This window comes from Cygnus olor, chromosome 1, assembly GCF_009769625.2.
Source record: "Cygnus olor isolate bCygOlo1 chromosome 1, bCygOlo1.pri.v2, whole genome shotgun sequence".
Classification (NCBI taxonomy): domain Eukaryota; kingdom Metazoa; phylum Chordata; class Aves; order Anseriformes; family Anatidae; genus Cygnus; species Cygnus olor.
In genome coordinates this window covers 82,652,113-82,665,614 of record NC_049169.1, presented here as the reverse complement: position 1 = coordinate 82,665,614, position 13,502 = coordinate 82,652,113, and positions in this window count along the sequence as shown.

Sequence of the window (13,502 nt, the reverse complement as noted above, 5' to 3'; positions counted from 1 at the left end):
CTGTCTTTATGTGCAGTGAATCATCAAATGTGTCATACCCATTTTAGGATGGCATAAAAACATTTGCATAATACAATCGTAATAGAACTACTGCACTGTGATCCATCACATCAGCTCTCAAACACTCTCAGCAGGGTTTATGCTCTTCTTGCTACAGAAAGAAAATTAATCTACTGTAGTGATGTTGTCTCCATAGTTGGTGCTAAAATATATAATCTTCATTTTTTTCCAGATCTGTGAAATGAAAAGCATGTTTATACTTAAATTTTGGGCTTTCTTCTTACTAAGTGCTCTGTTTTGTACATCTGCTAAGACCATCACCTCTTCATATCTTTTTGTATGGTATATGGGAAGCTTTGTAGGTTTCATTAATTTCCTTCATTCATGGGAAGAATGGGAGCTCATAGAAAACTAAATAAATAGATTTCCTCTTTTCCAATTGGAAAGTTACTGCTTCATGTTGCCATCTAAGGATGGTGCTTGACTGCAACAGTTTACATTAACAAAAGTAATATCAATACATGGAAATATCAGTATTTGTCCAGAGTCCATACTGTTTTTTTACATATCTATTTAAAAAAGTGACTCACATTCACTGTTATTCTTGAATCCAATTGGAATTTGCCTTATCTCTGAAATTCTCTGAAAAAGTCCCTTATGTATAGAAGGACCAAAGCAAATGGTGTCATAGGTAAACTGTACTGTGCATCTGTGATGTCACTAAATGATGATCTGAGTCCTGTTGGCTGTTTGTCACAGTGCAAATTCTTTTTTCTTTTTATGTGTGTATTAAAATGTAGAGCTCATTTCACTGGTGGCTGACAATCAGGATGTGCTGGTATGAATTACATCCCATTTCAAATTAAATGACATGCAATTTCAAGTGTCTGTATTTACAGATTCTGGTTGAAGCTTCACAAGCAAAATGCATTTCACTGCAAAATTAGTACAAAAATCTTAAGCATGGTTTCTTTCCTACAACCTCTGAAAAATATGAGAATACTTCTCATGTCTCTCAGCCCTTGGCTCAGGAATGATGGATATGACTGTGGCCCTGTTTTCGAGACTGAGTAAGATAACCTTTACCTATTACTGTGTGCTTTAAGTAGATATATGCTGAAAAGCAGCAGTGAGAAAAGCAGTTTAACCCTGCCTTATCACATTGACAAAATATCATCACCAAACTCTCCTGGGAGATTATAGAAATTGCCATATCCCTTGGAGGTAAAAGCTTAATGAATGAATCCTTAAATGTTATCTCCAACACTTACTACATGACATGGAGAGCCATGGAGTTTGGTCTAAGGACCAGTTGGTATACTAATGACATCTAGTTCTGAAGGGGAAGCTATTAACCAAGACCTAGAAAATCGTTTTAATCAGTTACAACTCATTATTGATGTGACAGCCCTCTGCTATAGTACATTTAATATCCAAATTCTGTAATTATTGTATGAGTGTAATCTACTAATTAATAATTTAATGCATCAGTTTTTAAAGCGTGGTTTATATGTGAGTGTAATTTAAAGATGTAGTGAAGTATATCACTTGGGTTCTTAATATCACTAGCAGTTGCAAGCCTGTCAGTCACAAAATCAAAATGTTTAAAGATGCATTTGCTTAATTTTTTTCAGTTACATTTATTATAATACGCAAACTGTATGTTAGATCTAACAGAACTTAAGGGGTAAGGGATCTTTGGATCACTTGATCTGGCTTCATGGATACTGTAGCCCTTTAAATTATACTTGTTATAAGCCAAGTGACTATTTGGTTTAATGCATTTCAGTCTTTGAGGCTGAGGTGGCACTAGATGTCATGTCTAGCAACAGCAAGGGGTTATTAGTATGACTGACCCAGCAGTCAGCCCAATTCCCATGCCTCTGATAATGGAAAAATCTTCTTTTTATCCTCTTACTTCCACTCTGTCTCCTTTTCTTTTCAAATTTGTACCATTACCTCATGAGGTAAGACTCTTGCTGGGTCCAAAATATCATGATCATCAAAGACTGACTACATTGATCTGCAATCTGGGTATTTCATATCTAGGTAGCATCCAAAGTTTCTTGTTTTGGTGGTAAATGGACTCTTATTGCCATATTATCAGTTTTTAACTGAAACCACTTCTGACCAACTGCAGGAAAAACAGTATAATCAACTGACGGAAGACCTAAAAGATGAGATTTTAAATGTTTTCTTACAGCACAGCAACAAATGCTGTGAAATACTGAAGATTATATAGACAGTGTGAAATATGAATAGACTAGAGGATTATCGAATCATTACTGTGACCTTTCAGTTTCATCTCTTAGGAAAATCTTAAATCTTTTCTTAAAGACCCTACCATCTTGTCCACTATGCATCTACCATCTCATTCCAAGGCTGACTTGTACATAAGCTCTGAAATATTTTTCAATTTTCCTTTAAGCTTCATGAACAGACTGGACTCTTGCATAATAAGGTTTCAATTACTGCTTTTATTTCATTTGCAGGATTCAGTATACGTCCTTCTTAAAAAAAAAAAGCTCAGACTTGAGAAGCTGTCTAAAATACCTTATACACACAATTTCAGCAGGAAGGTGTTTGCTTATTTCACATAGGAATATGAATTGTGTGTATAGTCAGGAATGTGTCATGTGTAGTTATTATATACTTTAAACTCATGTAATATAATTGCCTTTACATAACCTTTTATATAACCTACACAAATGGGAAGCTTTCTCATGTTAAAAACACTAGATTGAGATGCAGGTGGTTTTATCTACTTCTTGCACCGATATCATAATGAATATGAAGGAAATCACTCTCCTTGTATCTATGCTGCCTGTCTGTAGAGAGGTCATTTATATATTTATATATATTTAATATCTGTCAGTTTCATCTATGTGAATTGCAAAGAAGAAAACTTCTGAATGAATGAGGGTGAAAAGCGTTGTCAGAAAAGGGTGATTTTGACTGAGACTCCAGGTACATTGTCTAAAAATACTGGTCCTGCATATAAAGCACAAACCAAAGGGGGCAGTGGAGCAGATGGGGGGGTGCATGGCATGTGAGCACGTGTGTGTATATATGTATGTGTATGTATATTTACTCTTCAGCTTACAGAGAAATTAAAACCCAGGCCAGTCCTTTGTCCTGTTGTGTTTTGGGGATTTTTTTCAGTGACGTGTTGAATGAGGACAGGTTACTGACTGACCTACACCTGTCCCATCTTGGAGAACTGTTTTTCCTCTAATAGAGCACAGAGTCCTTAAGTTAGAGCAAACTTTCAAAACACACCCAAGTTCAATTGAAAATTACTGGTACTTCCATTCCAAGGGTCCTTTGATTTTTTTTAAAGGCAGTGGGAAGTAGGTTTTAAGTAAATTAGGAATAAAAAATCCTGGTAAGAATGCAAATTTGGACAAGAAAAAAGGTGATGTTCTGCATGTTACTTTTATTGTTTTTTTACATATTTTAAAGAGAACCTATATCTTCTACTTCACAGGAAGAATGAAATACCTTTCCAGTTGGTTAGCAACACAAGGTGATAGGAAACAGCTTTGCTTTTCTAAGTCTTACCCTATAAGAACAGCTGAATTTATCCTTATACTTAACAATCCTGCTGGCATTGCCATGTTCAAATAATCACCTGATTACTAGGTTATTGAATGCTGGCCAGATTTTTTTAGGCTGAATGAAGGCCCAATGTGTGTGGAGGGGTTAAGGACACTCTAAGCATTTTGTATGTTATCTTTCACTGATGTAACTCAACTACTTTTGCTACTGGGTAATTCCTTGTTATCATCACCTGCTGTTATGGGGAAATTATGCGCAGAGGGCTTGCAAGGGAGTTGACAGGGTGGCAGGGACCTTAGCCAGGGTGGGAGGTGAGAAAAGGGTCTCTGGGGCTGTGTGGGAGGATGGTGGGTGTTCCTCCTGGGTGCTCCCAGTAGTTATCACAGAGCCCAGTTCTCGTGCAGACCTCTGGCGCCGGGATGCTTCCACTGAGACCTCCATCTTCCTGTGTGAGTAAAGCATAGTTCTTCCCCTTCTCACAAACAGATGCACTGTATTGTAGTACAGCTGTTTTCCAAAACTCATTTCTAACAAACTGTATATAATGGCCTGCTTCTAATACAAATTAATTTCTCTATATGTCCTAAGCTGAACTGCACAACACAATATTTTGTTTTCTATTTGCAAATTAAATGCCTTGCTTTGGCTTTAAAAGAAGAGGATGTTGAGAAAGATGTTCCCTCAAATAATTATCTACTGATGCAAATGGAGAAATTGCTACTAAGGTGAGCAACATCAGCAGCTACTTGCCAGGAGGAGAAAAAATGCTATTTCCCCTCCCTTTGCATTTTAAAATCCTGATGTGGCAGCAGGTGTCTAACAGCTTCAAAAGCATGAAAATCAAGCATTAAAATGCTGTCTGAATGCAGTATTGGTTTGTCTCACTCTTCTGACTATGCCCAGGCTCCTGCTGCAATCGCTCTTTCTTATTTGCAAATAAGATTCAGAGAACTCCATTTGCTCTAGCATAATATACAGAATAGTGCATGGAGCAGTGTTAAGGGTGAGAATGGGTACTCACAGACTTGAAGCTTCATTTTTCTTATTTTCTTTCTGCTACAACAAAGACATGGATCACTGCTTTGCTGTGTGATGGCCCCAGCATGCTCTCTGCCATGTAGTTAACATCATATCCACCTTGGAAAATCACTGGAGCATGCAGCTGGCCCATGGGAGTCAGGCAGGTGGTGCCTTATTAGTGTATTGCATGGATTTTCAGTTTCTCTAAAGCTTGCTTACTGAAGCGTCATTCTTGCAAATGCTACTCTCACACTTATCGCTTTAATCGTTAGGCTAGTTCTACTAAAAATTAATAGAATCAAATGATGTGACTAAAGTACGCGTGTTCATATACATCAACTTTCATTAGGTTATAAGGAGTCCATACAAGAAGAACTTTCAGTATGTTGTTTTTTGGAGGAACTTTGGAGATACTTCTAAAGATACTAGGATACTACTTTAGCTGACAGCTCTAATGTGATTAAGTAAACAAATCTCTATCATTTGTAAACAAGCCCCAAGGAGGTCACAGCTTTTGCAGAGACTTTTGTATTTGCTTGTTTGGTGAATTGTTTGCACAAGTATTTGTAGCTCTTTACACAGACTAATTCTATAATCATTAGCTATGGCTTTCAAAACAGCCCACATATGCCATGCTGAGTAGGTTCTTTTTCCTTGTAGGATGTTTAAACCTTTACAAATAAAGATGGCCTTGGAGATTAAAAATAGTGAGCTAAAAAATGACTTCTTCATCCAGTACTTTCTTAAGCTACCATTGCTCTTTCTAAACTTAATACCCTTGCTAGAAAAACACCTACAGAAACTTGAAGTCCCAGGTTAACCTGAAAACTGCCATACAGAATGAGAATGACACTTTTTTATTTTATCACTGAAACCACACTGAAATCTCATAACTTGATCCCTTGACTCTTTTTTTCCCTCTGAAGTGTAAAAGCCAAATAAAACTGAAATAAGCTCTCATAAGGCTTCCAAAAGTGATGCTTTTGTATGGAATAATAAATTTTGTTTGGGCTTCACATGGTTGCGCTACCTCTGTGCTGATGGTCACTGCACGTAACTCAGGGATGAAAGTCATAATTTCACTTCAATACAACCAGAACTACATAAAGATAATTTTGATACCGTTAATTCATATCTAACAATGTGACCCTAGCTAACTGTGTATTCTGACTATGCATCTAACTAGATTTTCTATAGTACGGACTTCATTTAGACTTGGCTATCTCTTTTCCTTTCTTCCCTTCTAAGCTCATGTTTGTTCAGCACTGTAGGATTTTTTTGGGGGGCGGGGGGGGAATCCCTCTCTCCTTCCCCAGTTCTTAGTACCCTCTATTGCTCTCTTTCACCTAGTAAAGATATCTGATAAAGATATCTGATGAGAAGGACCTGGGAGTATTGGTTGATAGTCGGCTGAATATGAGCCAGCAGTGTGCTCAGGTGGCCAAGAAGGCCAACAGCATCCTGGCCTGTATAAGAAGCAGTGTGGCCAGCAGGTCTAGGGAAGTGATTGTCCCCCTGTACTCGGCTCTGGTGAGGCCGCACCTCGAGTACTGTGTTCAGTTTTGGGCCCCTCGCTACAGGAAGGACATGGACGTGCTCGAGCGAGTCCAGAGAAGGGCGACCAAGCTGGTGAGGGGTCTGGAGAACAAGTCTTACGGGGAGCGGCTGAGGGAGCTGGGCTTGTTCAGCCTGGAGAAGAGGAGGCTCAGGGGCGACCTTATCGCTCTCTACAGTTACCTTAAAGGAGGCTGTAGTGAGGTGGGGATTGGTCTGTTCTCCCACGTGCCTGGTGACAGGACGAGGGGGAATGGGCGAAAGTTGCGACAGGGGAGTTTTAGGTTGGATGTTAGGAAGTACTTCTTTACCGAAAGGGTTATTAAGCATTGGAACGGGCTGCCCAGGGAGGTGGTGGAGTCACCATCCCTGGAGGTCTTTAAAAGACGTTTAGATGTAGAGCTTAGCGATATGGTTTAGTGGAGTACTTAGTGTTAGGTCGGAGGTTGGACTCGATGATCTTGAGGTCTCTTCCAACCTAGAAATCTGTGTCTGTGTCTGATTTTTCTCTTCCAAGGTGTCTCTTCTTGTAAAGAAGAACTGCAGAACACAGCAATCATTTTTGTAAACAAATTGGACTACTTCTGCCCACACAAACAGATCCAGTAAGAGAGCAGAAAGTGTGTTTCCTGGAGTGCAGATTTTGTAGTACATCTTGCCCACCTGCAGTGCTTAAGAGTAGTGGCACACACATATGAATGCTATCTATCTTACTGCATGGCATTTATTGCAGATCGGAAGTGGAGAGAAGTAGTTCTTTGAAAGAAAGTAAAGAGGGTGGGTGAGATTTTCTTTTCAGCTGTGTTAAATATTCTTATTTCATCTCAATTTCAATGAAATTAGACAGGCTTTAAATAACAATTGAATTTTTACTTTAGCATTAGCCAATAGGTAGCTAAATCAGAGACAAGATAAATCTGGCACTTCTTTTTTACTTCACACAACATTTCAGTGCATACCAACAGGTCAACTGATGCAGCCTGAGACAATCAGCCAGAACTGTTAAGTTTGGCCTGCAGCTTGGAGCAACTAGTCTTGCTATTTCACATTTTGAGTTTGATATTTTCTTCAGTTTCTTTTCTTGGATATCTGAGCTCAAAATTTCTGTTCTAAAGCTCCAGTTGCCTTGATCATAGGATTATAAGCTACTACTATAATTCATATATACAAACTGAATGGTATCTAAATGTTTTGTTGTTGCCTTTAAAACACGTTCATCTGGTCCCCATCACCCCCTGCTGTGCTCTCTTTCCTTTTTTAATTCCCAAGGAGCTTTGCCATCAGCCAACTAACCTAAACAAGTGAAAATAAACCCTGTATAGCTTTTCTTGCAACCACAATGAATAACATATTTCAATTACTTTTTCTCTTTTAGAAAAAACTTCATCATAAAGGATGACAAATCTACCTCAAATAGTAATAAAATTATATATTAAAGCACTTGGTTTATTATTGTATTTTCTGAGCTTGTAACAGATGCCAAAATGAAGTCCAGTCAATGACATATAAAGGTCTTAGGCTGCAAGTATGAATGATACCCTCAAGCAGTGATTTCAAAGTATCCTACCACATGTTTTCCAAAACAGGGAAGAAAAACACCATTGTTCTCATCTCAATTTAAATGGTATTTAAGTTGGTTATTTGTTGCCATACATGCTAAGATGATGTCAGAAAATATTTACCAGTTTTAGATAGTTCATTGTTTCTGGAAATATATTGTAAACTAATAAAGCAGCAGTTCAGAGTAGTGATTATAGAACTCACATTTACCACAGGATAAGAGTGTATACAAGGCAGTTAGTGTGGCATAGATGAGGTGCAGCGGCTTGTTATCTTATGATAAGATGCGTTTTCATCCTTCCTTTCTCACTTTCTCACCTTCTCAATAGGTAAATCAAAGACTTTGGATTTTAAACCGTAGTTATGGGGAAAAAAAGCTATCTTGCATTGAGATAAAGAAAAACTTTGTTTTACTGCATTTCCTGTGCACGTTGATTCTTTGTTCTTTTCAAGCTGGGGAATGTTCACAATGGCCAAGAAGACTTTTTTCCTAGCATTTAACAAACCAGTGTGCATTTCAAAAACCAGGAAGCATTACAGAAACAAACAGATTTTGTTCTGAAGACATCAGAGCAAAATACCTAATGCCTTTAGTGTAGTGTGATCATTCAGTTCTATGAACTATATAATTGTGCTTCCAGATATGAGATTCTCCTTTCAAAAACAAAACCTATTTTTTAAATTAGTTTTGCAAGACTTCTTTCTGACTATTAAATGTATGTAAATAGATGTTAGGTATTTGAATCTAAATCTTCAACTAGAAAGAATGCTTGGATAGGAAGAACTTGCCATTATCAACCTGCTAGTTTGGTATTAATACTTCAACATTGTTGACTATTTGTCTATTAATCAGTTCAGTAAAAATATCAGTAGTGGTTATTGATATTGGCTAAAAGTGCTTCAGGGTTCATTGTTCTTATAAATGAAGAATTAAATACCTTTTGTTCCAGTTTTTCGTTTAAAATAAAATATGACAGCAGAAGTATTGTGCATTTGGGGGAAACAAAAATAAAATTGACTTTAATATGGACCAGCACTCTTCTCACACTCAAAAGTGAGGGGTTTTAAATGTGTGTATGAGGAAGAAATAAACAGACTTTTTATATTCCCTTCTCCATCTCTTTACACCCCCTTCCTCAGAAAATCCTGTGTCCTCCTTGGGGAAAAGGAGGGATTACTATTAGGGTCAAGCAGAGGGAAGGATGTTGTAATGTCTGAGCAAGCTCTAATTAAGTATATTAAGTCCTTATAACCCCATTTATTCCTTAGCTAGACAGCTATATAGAAATGAGAGAAGCTGAGTTAAATGAATAATATCTTTCTTCAGTTGCAGTTCAATTAGATGTATTGATGGAGGATATCTTTTTAAGATATCTTTCCCAAAGTCTGCTTGAAAATTCAAAGGCACATTTCTTGTATGGTGAAATCAAGATAACTGTTGTCCCAGACTGTAGTAATAATACTAGTGGATTTTGGGGGCAATAAACAGAAACAAAAACAATAAACAAATGAGTTTTGATCTTAAACTGAGTATTCTCCCCTCTGCAGACTCAGTTTGTTGCCTGTGCATGCTGAAACCTCCGGTTTGCCTTGCCAAACACAGTAAGAAGCCACAATGTAGGCTCTCTTGGTAGATAGTCACAAGGCTTGCTGAGCTGAGAGCTGTGAAAAGGAATAAAACCAGCAAGTACTAATATTTATGCACCTCCTGTGATGTTTATAGCACTTGTTTTGTAACTGGGGTTTTACTGATAAACACCTGATAGTGGTTTGCAAATTAGTTGGAAAGATGTGTTTTGGTTTTTCAGTAGCATGTAACTTGAGTTTTCTTAGGCAGACTTCAAAGTAATGTAACATGGGCATGGAGTTACATAGTACTCTAGTGTTCAGAAGCAAACTGCTTTTAATTCTTTTGCTGATAAGTAAAAGTGGAAGAACATCTTGAGTATCGCCAGTTTTGCCCAAGAGTGAATGTATCAGTAAGTAGGAAATAGTTGTGTTAATGTAAGCATTAGGTGTTAGTCTGCCAATGCATTATATTCAATTGGCATATTTTCCAAACTAGTTCTCTAGATTGTCATTTTCATGCTCTCACAAGTTGGATTTACTGCTGTCTTGGGGACTGGATTTTGCAAAGGTAGAGCCAACACATCAGCCAGGGGTAATACAAAAACTAGGAAAAAAAATACTTTGAAGAATTCATTTGGAGAGTGATGTTACATACGTTCACTGTACCTGACAAGCATACTTTGTGACCTACGCTAGTTTTGTCTCATGGCAGTGTCATGTCCCAGTCTCATGTCCTTGCCACGTGTTCCTTGGCTAGAAGCTTTCTGGAGCAGGAGTGTTGGCACAGGCTTTCTTCTGGGCACATCCTGTGCTCGTGAAACAGCGTCTGTAAACCTCAAGGTAGTAGGTTCTGAACTAAACCTAGGTTAAGTGAATTAACGTTAATTTAACAGTAAGCATTTTGCATTATTAATTCATCAATTACATTGTTTCTACTATTTCTTATTTTAACTACAGAGACTTTTCCTTTGATAGTTCTTCCTGTCTTGAAAAATAAGGAGTCTCGCAGATCTCCCTGCTAGGCACTAGAAATAAATATTTGGAAAGTGGTGGGAAGTATCTTTCAAACTCCCATGGCTTTCTATTTGTTTTTGTTTTGTTCTGTTTTGTTTGCAATGGGAGAAACTTCTAAGGTATAACCGCTGTATAAACGCATTAGGAAAGCTACTCTTAAAAAAGGAGCAATGGCAATTGAATTCTACTTTAATTAGGCGTATTCAAGCTAGTTCAGGATGATGAGGTAGGTATTTGTAGCTCTGGAAGAATACTCCCAGTGAGAAAGCTTGTAGCTTGATTCAGTTTTGAGGTAACATCAGAATACACGGGGGGCACAGTAGGAGGAAATAATGCATATTATATTTTATATATTATATATATATATATAGCTATATCAAGAAGAAATAACCTAACTTTCTTGAAAATAAGGTCATTATAGCAAGATTCCAATTTTGTTAAACAGAGGAATGCTACATAAACATCTGACTGTGTTTCAGTTTGTGATTCTTTTGTTAACTTTCAAAACATACAAAGTGGTAAATATTTTTGGATGTGTGCAATAACTCTGACAATTAAATGATGGCAATCACAGATGTTGCTCATTAAATAGTAATACTTTTTTTCCCTGATGGTTTAGCTTTTTTTCTTCTTTTCTGCATTTTCCACCACTCTAGCTTTTCTGATGGCCAATTTACAAGTTCAGTCTCTTGAGGAGCAAATGATTTGAGGCTGCTGTTGGTTTCTCTCTGTGATGTTTGACGTATTTAAAGCTACTTTTGTTCTCTTCCCTGAAATATAATGGGGAAGGGATTTAGCATTCGTTATTATGTACATTAGTTCCTTTGTTACCCTTGTAGTGGTGCAAGTTCCTGGCACTGGGGTTTGTTTATTTATTAATTTTCCAGGTGCATGCTGTGTTTGCATAGGTGTTGTGCGATAAGAGTGTTGGCTTTTTCTCCTGCTTGGGGACAAGCAGTTTTTCTTTTTCTATTTTTGTGTATTAACTGAGGACTAGTGTGATTTTGCAGGTCTCTTTTTGGGTGTTCCTCTGAATTGCTGTAGTTGGTAGATAATTGCAGGCCAGGAGACAGAGTCAGTGGCAAAATAATGGGCAAACATGAAACTCAGTAAGTAATGTAATTGTTCGTCAGACAGCTGTGCAGTCTGGAGAGAGAGAAAATGAACTACCATGAAAGCAACTGTTATAACCAAGGAAAAAAATAAAAACAGGTTATAGTAGTATTGACGGACAAACAGACATTTTTATCTGTTTAAGGTGAGTCTTTGCATGGGAGCTATGTCTGCATGCTATCTTTGCAATCTGTTGTCTTTTTCTCTTCCAGTTCTCACAAGCTCAGTGGATGGTGTTTCAAAAAACAGGGATAAAAAAGATATTTTCTCTTTCCTGCTATGTCTTGCTACTATCTTTGTCTCTGAAATTATCTCCATGGACTTGAGGTGGAGGAGAACTCAACTCTGTCTTAGGCTTTCTATCATTCATTGGTCTACGAGGCAAGTAAGGGGCGCACTGATATTTGAACTTGAATCATGGAATTAATCTGAATAAACAAAATGACTTGATCAGGAGTTTTACAGTAAGATAGATAAATGTAATACTACTTACATCTGATGCACAAAATTCTATACGAGAATTTTCATGCCCATAACAGAGCTTTTCATCATATACTCAGGAAGGAACCTGTTACATTGCAGAACTATTGATTTTTATTTTTTTTCCTACTGTGTGGTTTCTTCCATCTTCCATTAAAATATTGGATACTGGCCATGTTCAGAAATATATATTAGTAGGTGTAGTGCTTTGACTCTCAAGTTCCTGTGTTTGCTTCTAAAGTAGGCTCAAATGTGCCAAGTTTTTGTAGAGTACGTTTATATCAGTAACCACTGTGCTAGCATTTCATCTGCTCTACAGTGTTAAACCTCTGCTCCCATGGCCATGAACATCCATTGAGCACCATCAGTGGGTAAACCCAATCATTTATGAAGCTTACAAGGAACTAAAAATATATGTCAAAATATATATCAAAATATGTCTCCGTAGCTGTTTTGTTTTATAGGCATGCCAAGGCAATACAAGGATGTGAAATAAATTGCTGTAAAAAGCTATTGTGGTGAATTCTTCCTCCAGTCTAGAAATGGAGCCATATTTTGGTAAGATGCTAGTGTGCATACCAATATCACACTGGTTTGGGAAGGAGAATAAAAGAGGAAGCACTGGGAGCAGAACATATAGCTTGCAGTTTCTGTAGTCTCCAGGGACAGAAAGCTTTACTTCTGCTCTTCTAAAGAACTGCAATGCTTTTGTATTCCTGGGTTGAATAGCATCATCTTCTGAGACTTCAACTGTTGTATCCGTTAAAAACTGCAACCAACTGTATCTGTTCAAACCTGGTACACTTCAAACTAGGCATGTTCAAAGCACCCTAAAAAACAAAATACTCTATTTGTTCAAAAGCCTTATTCAAATCTCACATATTGTATACTGTTCTCTGAGGATATAAGGCGGCTCCGTAATCTCTAAGACTTGTCTGCAAGAAAGGATTAAAACAGCAACTATTTACCACATTAATTTAGCACATTAACATGTTACTATCCTTTGATTCCTACAAATGTAATTGGAAAGTGTAATCATGCACATTGGATTACATGGTAACCTTTTAGGACAGAACAACTTTTTGATTAATATTAGTTTCGCAAGAAAAAAATAATTATTTTCCTAGTTACTAGAAATGGCTCTCTGCTGCCTAAACAGGTCCTTATTAACTAGCCTTTAAGAAGCATTTTGTTTGTTATGGAAAATTAGTATGTCAACTGATACATTGTGAGAGAGAAATACAGGTTGTACTAGATATGGTCCTTTGCAAGCCCAGGGGAAAAGTATATTTTGGGGGCCCATTTGAGGTTGTAGGCAATATGCCTTTGCTCTTTGAGAAGTTCTGTAACTGAGACAAATTTTCTAATCTTCCAAAATATTATTAGAGAAATTGCTGGCCTTCAGTTGGAAATTTTATCCAGAGACATTGTCCAAAATGGACCAGGCAGGACAGATAACTCTACACTGCAATCTTCTTTCCCATTTTCTCTGTCTTATCAACTCAGCTGCAAAGTAGCCTTAATATAGGTAGTTATAAGGCTTCCAGGTTAAATCGAGCTCATATCTATCCAGTGAAGAGCATAATGAGGCTTGCCTATGTCTGATATACCCCACAATGTAGACATATTCATAG